Raw genomic sequence first — 10,481 nt, forward strand, 5'->3', positions numbered from 1 at the left:
CCATATAAAACAAACAAAACCAAACCCGGCACACACACACACACCCAAAACCCCCAAACAAACAAAACGAAGCACACACGGATTGTAGGAGTTCTTTACGGAAATAGCCGATCTTTAATTATCAGGGCCCGTATTTATCAAACAACTTAAGTTTCCGAGACTGACTTAGCTAAGTTGGTGTTTATTAAACAAAAGAAGTTACACTTTACTGAGCTAGAATACCACCCCCCGCAACTTACGTCCATGGTAGTTAAAGATGTATTTCTTATTTATAAACGTCTTATTAAAAAACAAATTAAATACAAAAAAACAAGTAACACAACAGGCTACAAAAGTAATGTATTTCGTTCTATCAAAAGCTAACGATAAAAATATATCAATAGAATTAAAGTTAAAAGTGTCTGATACTATGGTATTACCTATCGTTTTATATGGATGTGAAATATGCGGCTACGAAAACATGGATATTATCGAAAATATACACACCAATTTGCTGAGACGCATACTTCCTGTTATCAAAAGGCACACCGATATTAATGTTATATGGAAAGAAAGAAATGTTTTATTTAACGACGCACTCAACACATTTTATTTATGGTTATATGGCGTCAAACATATGGTGAAGGACCACACAGATTTTGAGAGGAAACCGGCTATCGCCACTTCATGGGCTACTCTTTCCGATTAACAGCAAGGGATCTTTTGTTTGCGCTTCCCACAGGCAGGATAGCACAAACCATGGCACTTGTTGAACCAGGTATGGATCACTGGTCGGTGCAAGTGGTTTACACCTACCCATTGAGCCTTGCGGAGCACTCACTCAAGGTTTGGAGTCGGTATCTGGAATAAAATTCCTATGCCTCGACTGGAATCCGAACCCAGTACCTACCAGCCTGTTGACCGATGGCCTAACCACGACGCCACCGAGGCCGGTCATCATGTTATATGGAGAAGTAGGAAGTAAACCACTTAAATTAATGATCCAACAAATAATGTTTAGTTTCTGGACTAGAATTGTATCTGACAAACAAACAAAACTATGTTTTTATTACATGGATTTATGTTACACGAGTGTTTCCTAAATTAACTCAGCTATACTTGGATCCAACATATTAAACAATTATTTAACAGCTTAGGAATGACAGATATATGAATGTTCCATAGATTCTCAACACAAAAACACCAACAAGTTCTTGAACTAATCAAATTAAGACAGCATAGCCATTATCTTCAAACGTGGAACAATAATATTGCAACTTCGTCTAGATGCCCCTTGTTGCTAATCAAAAAGATTAGTCCATGAAGTGGCGACAGCGGGTTTCTTCGCTAAATATCTGTGTGGTCCTTAACCATATGTTTGACGCCATATAACCGTAAACAAAATGTTTTGAGTACCTCAAATAAAACATTTCCTTCCTTCCTTTGTCTAGAGGGAAAACGTACTTAATGTTTCCTGAAACAATATTTTTATCTTGATCCCAGTATACTGAAATTTAAAGAATTATTTACCGGTAATAAAATAGGTAACTTAAAGAAAGTAGGTAAATTAATTGAAATAATTAATGATCAAGTCCGAAGATATATACCACACAGATATTTAGAGAGGAAACCTGCTGTCGCCACTTCATGAGCTACTTTTTCTATTAGCAGCAAGGGATCTTTTATATGCACCATCTCATAGACAGGATATCACATACCACGGCCTTTGTTGTATGAATCGTGGTGCACTGGCTGGAGCGAGAAATAGTCCAATGGGCCCACCGACGGGGATCGATCCTAGACCGACCGCGCATCTTTGCTAACGCTAATTTCTACGAATGACTTTGTATTAAAATGTAGCTGAACTCTGGTTTGGTAACACAGGGCGGGACGTAACCCAGTGGTAAAGTGTTCGCCTCATACGCGGTTGGTATTGAATTGATCCCCATCGATGGGCCCATTGTGCTATTTCTCGTTCCAGCCAATGCACCACTATTGGTATATCAAATGTCGAAGTCTGTGCTGTCTGGGATGGTGTATATGAAAGACCCCTTGCTACTAAGGGTAATATGTTGCTGGTTTCCTCTTGAAGACTATATGTCGCAATTACCAAACGTTTGACACGCAGTAGCCGATGATTAATAAATCAATGTGATCTAGTGGTGTCGTTAACCAAAAACAAACTAAACTGGTCTTATATCAGTCATGTTTTTAACTCGGGACGATAAAACTGCCGTCGTTGCTGTCTATTCATCTAAGATTATGTGTTTTGAAATATCCGATATTCCATGCCACTCAATCCGAATCAGTGTTTTATATCGGTTATCAGTATAGAAGTATATAGTCCGAAAGTAAATATCAGTTTGTGTATAAAATGACAAAAACACTCGTGTGTACATATCAATTTTAAGCATACCGAACCGTTCCTTTGTGCTTCTAATCGAATACAATAAATTATACAAATAAACCAAAGTCACCGAGAGAAATCTAATCAAGTTAACATGAAGCAAGCGGAAATAGACACTAATCTGACCCGCTGTCCGGACCACAGTCAATGCGGACCGCTATTATCATTGCCATGTTTTATTGGCAGGCCCATTGGAGCGTGTTTGTAAGGGTGGGTGTGGGGGGGGGGGGGGGGGGGGGAGGGTGGGGGGGGACTATTCCCAATGGTGGAGAAGAAAATGGTCAGGCCGTTAAAAACAATGGGAAACATACGGACAAAACAATTTTAGCCTATAAAACAGGTTATTTTCAGCATTCTATGACGCCCGTCGGTGGGTTCAAGTTTGGGCCAGTTCTCGCTCCCGCCATGTGCATACCACGAACTGGTATATCAAAGGCCGTGTATGTGGTATCAGTGTCTGTGGGATAGTGCAAATAAAAAGATCCCTTGCTGCTAAATCGAAATAAAACAAACATGAAGTGGCGACAGCGGGTTTCCGCAATCGGTATCTGTGTGGTCTTTAACCATATGTCCTATGCAATATAACCGTAAATAAAATGTGTTGAGTGCGTCGTTAAATAAACCATTTCCTTCATTCTGTGACTGCTAAGAATCTAATCCTGAAAATTTAGAGAATATTGATTTATTAATTCATGTGAAACATTTAATGATTTTGACGTATAGTCTTAGACAGGAAACCCGCTACATTTTTTTCATTAATAGCAAGGGGTCTTTTATCCCACAGACAGGATAGTAGATTGTACGACCGGTCTTGATTTACAATATCTGTTGTGACGACTCGATAATAAAAATCATTTTATGATTGTTATAGGACATATGCTGCTAATGGTAGTGATGTAAATTTGTTTGGGGACAACTGGTTTAATCGGAGGTGCAAAATTTGTTGGGGGGGGGGGGGGGGGGGGGGGGGGCACACACATACACGTACATGTATAAATATATAAAAAAGCATCGCTGTTTCCCCCCCCCCCCCCCCACCCCTCCTTTCTACCCCAGTGGTTATTGACGGAACATTGTTGATCTGTTAGGTCTATCCCAGAGGACACGAGAACAGGTGCACGATGCTTATAACTCATATCCTTCTTATGTTCATAACATTCTAACCGATCGCGTAATCGAAAGTTCGTCGTGTAATCGAAAGTTGTAACTGTATACACATAATATGAGACTTTGCTCCAATGGGTAACGAGAGAACTTGTATTTTACTTTTATTATTTTATTTTCTCAATTCTCTTATCCTGTTCTGTAAGTCTCTTATCCGTCACATATACAGAGATTATTATACGAGCGTGTGTGTCGTACTGATTTTACTAAACGAGGATCTGGAGTTTTGTATTGCCCGAGCAAGAGCGACGCTAATACGTAAATCCTGATAAGAGTTTCGTAAAATCAGTACGACACAAACGTGAGTGTAAAAATTTCTTTATTATCCATATCATTATTATTTGTTTATGAATTTGTTTATGAATAACAAGTAGGCCTACCGTCTCAAAATGCTTCAACCACAAGTAGAAGGAGACGACGAAATGACGTCAGATTTTCATATGCAGTCTTAGGACATGGAAAAATAATGTCATGTAATGACGTTGGTTCCCAAAATTGCGTCATTGCATTTGTTATTACAGTGTGCTTCGTCTGATTAGTATTAACTAGGTTATGTTGAACCATGTGGATAATAAGTCTAAATAGTTCTCGGTATACAAGACAAAATGACTCTTATCATATCTATCCTTTCCATCTTTAACCATTCTTTCTCTCTCATTCCAGACTAGAAGTCTTAGTCATATGGCAACAGTCTGCCACATGTATATTTATTGTTATGGCTTATATACACATAATGACTGTTAACTGGCAGGGACTGGGAGAGCCTCAAAAAGGAGAGATGTACTTAATTATTTAAAGCAGAAACAATTTAGTATATATTGTTTACATGATACTACTTTTACAAGAGATCTTGAATCCTATATACACACACAATGGGGATGTATGTGCTTTTTAGTTCTTTTTCTAGTAATTCAAGTGGAGCTGCTGTATTGCTAAATAACAATTTCGAGTACAAATTGCATAAAATAAAGAATAATATTTCGGGTAATTATATTATACTTCATATAACTATGGAAGAGAGTCACACATGTCAATTTATATGGACCAAACGATGACAACCTAAATTTCTATGAGAAATATTTTTTACATCGGTTGAAAAATTTGAGAATGAAAACATATATTGTATGTAGGTATTTTAATCTAGTACTTGATCAAAACCTTGACACACAAACATATTTCTACATATAAATAACCCAAAGGCTAGAAACATAATTCTGGAAAGTTTTGAAAAATATGACTTTAGACCCTTTTTGAGAAAAAAAAATGTTATGTCCTAAATTTATGGAACATACCTTTAGAAAAAGTGGTAAATCATCATGCAAAATAAACTTCATCAGTTACAGTACATGATAAAGAAATATACAAAATAAACTTGATCAGTTACAGTACATGATAAAGAAATATACAAAATAAACTTGATCAGTTACAGTACATGATAAAGAAATATACAAAATAAACTTCATCAGTTACAGTACATGATAAAGAAATATACAAAATAAACTTGATCAGTTACAGTACATGATAAAGAAAAGAAAAAACAAATTCACCTGAATGAAACCAAAGTTCGGAAAATAAATGTTTAAATCTCTTAAGTTCTGGATTCACAAGTCCGTCAAAAACGGGTAATTTGCAATTAAAATCAACTTTGATCTGTAACAGTAAATTATAAAGCTATACACAAAATCTCAGTTCAATATCTCAAGAACTTCTGAAAATAAAGTCTGGATAGCTACTTTTCACATCTCCTAAGTTCAAGAGCATAACTCAATCAGATATGAGTAAATCGCCATGGAAGTCAAACTTGATCTGTAACAGTACATGATAAAAAATTTCAAAACATCTCAGCTCAATATCTCAAGGCAATAATAAAAAATTAAAAAAAATCATTCAGAAATCTATATGTAGGACAAACAGACAGACGGACAGAAGGACGGAGATAAAACCTATAGTCCCCTCTGGTTGGACCGGACGGGGACTAATAATACATTTGCTAATTGCTCTTCTAAATCGCACAGATAAAATAATAAAACAAATAAACAGAATGCTTTATGGTTTTATTTGGCAAAATAAACCTGGAAAAAAAAGATATTAGAACAAGAATATAAAAATGGTGGCCTTAAAATGTTAAACATTAACAATTGTATGACAGCTTTAAAGTCTACTTGGATAAGGCGACTATATACATCAAACTCTAATTGGGTACATCTGTTTCAAGTAGTTATATACAACTAATATCACAAGCATTTGTATTATATATCATAATTTATCAGCACGAGTTGATAAAAGTATGAAATCGAGGCTTCATATCACAAGAAATCAGGGGGGTATTCTTTTTATCATCCATTATCATTCTTTTCATTTGCGACAAGACAAGACAAGACAATACAAGACTTTATTTACTCTCTGGCCGTTGCACAACGGCGTAGGAGGAATATATACATAATATTTCTATAAACACGTTACAAGATGAAAGTGAAATACAAAAGTTAAATTACAATGATTGTCAATTAATTGCTATGAACATTTGCATACAACATAAAGCTGTGAATATTCATAAAAATACAATATATAAACTGTTTAGCCGGTAGAACTAGTTAAAATTGTTATTGGTAAATTAATGTTCAATATATATATATATATATATATATATATATATAAAATGTGCTTCTGGGGGTTGGGGATGTGAAATATCATGGATGTTTAAATGCATTCATACCGTATATCTTCGCCTATAAGTCGAATTTTGTTCCCCCAAAAATTATTTTATAAATTGGGGGGTCGACTTACAAGAGGGTGAAAAAATTTCACCCAAAAATATTAGTTTTGAGGATTATTTTACAAGTTTTATTATTGATGTATGCCCTGTATTTATACTCAAATATATTAATTTGACACATTTATTTGTTTATAACCTATTTTTGGGGGCATTATAATGGTTTTGGTTATTTGAAAAGGCGTGCGATCTCACTCACATGCCAAGACAACAGTCCACTTAGTTAAAATAACAGTCATCACTAATAGCAAAAATGTAAACAATACTAACTACCTGTTGCCTGAGTTTATTTTGAAATCTGGTCACTGGCATTAATGGTTGTTCAAACAATGTTTTCTCGGTGATTAACTTCATGAATATTAATGAGCTTTCCCTTAAAATAGAATGATCTCTGCAGTTCACTAGAGCAATAGGGACACATCATTTGGTACAAAAACCAGTGTACTTTCCAGAGTTATCCTCCTTACATGTATTAATATGGCGGCAAAACATGTGATTAACCGATGATACATGTACTTTCAGTTTTATCGTAGTGATCTGTTGTCAGTGTTTATAAATAAAGTTGTTGTCTTTGCACAAAACCACACTGTACAGTGCCATACGGTAACAGTCAAACAGCTTTCACTCTCTACTAAGGGAATATTTCGTTTTGATGCTATGTTGTTTGATTGGAATATTATTGCGATGTACAAAATGTGAAAAACGAAGTTTGTAAAAAAATTCTTTTGTTCAGATATTGTACATTATTGTTCTCGTGTGCTGTAAATAAGAAATACTTCAATATTCATACGTTGTTTTTCATGGGTCGACTTATAAATGGGTCAATAAAAATAATACGTTTTCAGGGCTTGAAATTAGGGACTGACTTATAGCCGAGATGGACTTACAGGCGAAGATATACGGTAATTACTTTTATAAACATTGCTAAATTCTTTAGTGTACTGATTCGTTTGTGTTGCATTAGTTGGTAGGTTTCGCCTCTCGAAGATAATGATATGTTACTTCTCCATGTTTGTGAATATTAATCAGTTTGTCTTTGTTTAATTTGTTGCGAGACAATTAACTGATCTGAAAGTATGAGCTACCCAGACATTACCCATTCCCAACTTTTCCAAAATGTTTTTAATAGTAATGACCCATTTATATTCTGTTCAGTTAAAAATATAGTCATTTAGCATTACTTTATACAATAAGTTCAAAAAAATTGACTGCTTTCCTGATAAAAGCCTTGCCCAGTAACATACCATTCTTCTATAAATTATTAATTCAATAGGAAGTCTCCCTAGCTCTCCAAAGAGCATAAAAAATTGTGTTTCTTGTTTAATAGGTAAAATATGTCTTAAATGTATTTGTACAGAATTAAAAATATCAATTTTCTCATGTCCCCAGACTTCACATCCGTATAACAAGATTGGAAGGACTATTGAATCAAACATTTTTAATTTACATTCGGTTGATAAATGAGTAGCCTGTTGGCTGAGCTTAGTTTTAGTAATACGGAAGTTATTTAATTTAGTAAAGATAATTCCAAGATATTTATATTCTTTTACATTCTCTAGAACAGTGTTTCCGATCTTGAAAGTATGTTTATAATCTCTAGTGGTTCCCTTAAAAATTAATATTATCGTTTTGCTACAGTTTATTTTAAATTTCCATTTTAAAGAATATTGATAAAATATATTTAAGGTGTAAACAACGTCAGTAATGTGGGTTGAATGTCAGCGATAGATTCGTTAACTAGCAGAACGGCATTGGCGTGACGTTACTAATGATAGGTTTAGCGTTGAAACAAACAAAATGATGTAATAAAACATTGTCTTGTGATTAAAATTTGACCAATCAAGATTATAACAAGTGATGTCTTCTGCGGAGATATCGCAAATTATAGTGCCAGCGATATCTCCTACAAAAGCCTTTAATGGACGATATATATATATACATACATACATACATACATATATATTATTACGCCAGTGGTCACTCATAACAGGGAAAATATTTTCCATATTTTCTCAGTGAGAAATATTCTACATTGGTCTAACGAACAATACTATTGAACAATTTGACGCTTACAAACTAACGACTTTGCCGGTACTAAATATGAAGTCATCACGATTTGACAAACACACAAAATGACGCCATGTAGTTTAAATAGTTTGCGTTTACGGCTCTGTTTTTGGTGTTACATTTATAACAAAATGCCATTTTAATGCAATTGTTTATAGATTTTGAAGCAGAATAAAGAGAACTTGTGTTTTTTAACATATCTATGAACGTGATTAAATTACAACGTTATAGTAATTCTCAGAACAGTGCGTAAAGTGCTTTACATCGTTTCTATACAGGTTGGCCTTCGTGCATATGCGTGGAAAATAAAGATTTTTAGAGAAAAAAAAGCTCAGGTAATAAGGCCGAATTTTTTATTTTACTTCTTTCCTATTACATGCTGGAAAAATATAGGGTAGGTAGGTAGGAAAAACATTTTATTTTGGAAAATAATTTTATTTATGGATGTTAAATAAAGGTGTCGACTACCGGTATCCAAAATAACCTCTGCATGTATAAGAAATGCATTATGCAAACCAACAATACCATTCATCACAGTGTTTTCCCTAGAAATGAAGTAAGGCATGGTAAAGTGACTTTTTGGGGGAATATTTTATGTGCAGTTTTAAATATAAGGGTTTTTCTTCCCCATTATACAATTTTCAAAAGGACAAAAACCTTATGGCCATTTTATTTTCTACATCTATTTCGTAACTTAATTAAAAAAAGGAAATATGTAGTACTATCCACACAGGTGTGTTTAAAGGCTTCTTTTTACATGGGCAACTTATAAATTTATAAAAGGCAAGGCATTTTGATTTTGAGGGCAACATGGTGCTAACCTATCTGTGGGAGAGTACATACAAAAGACCCCTTGCCATTTGATAATAGGCAGAAGGTTTACTCTCATACTAACACTACTTCTGTACTGGTCCGGGACAGACTTGCTTGAACCTTAATTGGATAGAAACCAGTAAATAAGTTAAAACTATTTTTTTTTAATAAAAACTGAAATGAAGAGTTCTACATTTATAATAACAATAACATTTTAAAAAGATTTTTATGAATATTATCTTTCCTAGTGTATCTAAGAAATGGTTGACTTACCAATTTTATAATTTGCAATGTTAGTTTTATTCTGTATGCATCCAGTATTAAAGTACACACTTGGTTTGAAGCAATCAATTGGTCCAATGAATAGAAATGCAGTACAAATGCTCAGGATACTCAAACGAATGTTGAAAATTAAACCTTGTTTTATTTAACGACGCCACTAGAGCACATTGATTTCTATCTTTAATATCATTGGCTATTGGACGTCAAACACATGGTCATTCTGACATTGTTTTTAGTGGAAACCCGTGAAGTTCCCAGTGACCACTTACAAAAAATAACGAAACGCATCGAGATCTTACTGACATATTTAATCATTTGATTTGGCAGTAAAATCCATCAGTATCGGTAAACATTCTCTCCCCTAGTTTATCAGAAGGTCACTAAATTTCTACAAGGCCAGTTTGTTGCTGGAGTAAATCATTAAATATAGTTATTATTATTATTATTAATCGGAACACCTCGCTACGCTAGATGTAGAGTAAATCGGAAAAGATTGCATATATTTGTGAAAACAATTTTCCAACTCTTCGCCCGATATCTCACGAAAGTTACCGAACTTCAATTTGAAGGGAAGTAACTCCATCAATCAATTGTTAGAATAAAACAACGGGTCGCCAATAAAACTAAATTTGCGACAGTAAAACCACCGATATACGTCCACAAATCGGAAAACACAGTAGGGTTATCCCCTAAAGGACACCAAAGTTGTGCTTGTGATAGTTTTGGAATGTTTTCGTGGAAATCGTTGTTACATTAAAACAAACATTTTTGGATATACAAAAAAAGTTTTAGGGTCGGCAGGTTCAAATTAGGGTCGGTCGGGTAACCGAAAACAAACAATATTTTATGATACGCCTAAATAGAATAACAAACTCGGTTCCAGTTATTATCAAATGCTTGTGATATTAGTTGTACTGGTTGATACAATCTGGTGAGTGGATCATTTTGATTATTAGGTTATCAATTACCTAATAAAACAAGTTAACAGTCAAAAGT

Source organism: Gigantopelta aegis, chromosome 12, assembly GCF_016097555.1.
Source record: "Gigantopelta aegis isolate Gae_Host chromosome 12, Gae_host_genome, whole genome shotgun sequence".
Taxonomy (NCBI): domain Eukaryota; kingdom Metazoa; phylum Mollusca; class Gastropoda; order Neomphalida; family Peltospiridae; genus Gigantopelta; species Gigantopelta aegis.